Source organism: Trachymyrmex cornetzi, unplaced genomic scaffold (assembly GCF_001594075.2).
Source record: "Trachymyrmex cornetzi isolate Tcor2-1 unplaced genomic scaffold, Tcor1.1 scaffold950, whole genome shotgun sequence".
NCBI lineage: Eukaryota > Metazoa > Arthropoda > Insecta > Hymenoptera > Formicidae > Trachymyrmex > Trachymyrmex cornetzi.
In genome coordinates, this window is record NW_017300301.1 from 8366 (window position 1) to 8995 (window position 630).

Consider the following 630-nt stretch of genomic DNA (forward strand, 5'->3'; position numbering starts at 1 on the left):
TCCAAATATTGATATTTCGGTTGAAAGAGAGATTTCGAATACACGTACACGTTTTCGAAACGTACACCGTGTGGACATTCTATCAAACTTATCAAAGCGTTCGTTTTCCCACAGTTGGACGGTCCACAGATGATGCAATGAATTGTATTCGGTAGTAGAGGGCCGTGTCTACGAATCTCTCCATCGGAGTCTCATGAGTCGCGTCTTACGGTCGAGATTTGACACTCCTATCGTTCGTGATTGTCGTACGAATTGCATTTACTCATGTAACGCGCGTGCGCACTGTAGCGCGAGCGAGTTTTTCAACACTATTTATATCCCCGAGCAAGCGCGCTCGATTCACACAGTTTACTGTAAAAAGCGGATCGTTGTTGTTATCACAAAAAGGATTTTCTTACTGACGAATAAGCATGAGATTCTCGATTTTACCGCCGAGCAATTGCAGTACATACCGAAGATTCTTCTACAAGAATTTGAGAATTATGTGGAGTTACTGTGGGATCGATTACCCAACCATTTAAAAACGGATCCTGAAGTGCAACGCTGTCGTCCATGTTTAGAGCATTACAATCGTCCCGTGGCAACGAACACACATAGACGGTCCACCACCACTTATCAAAGATTGCGACG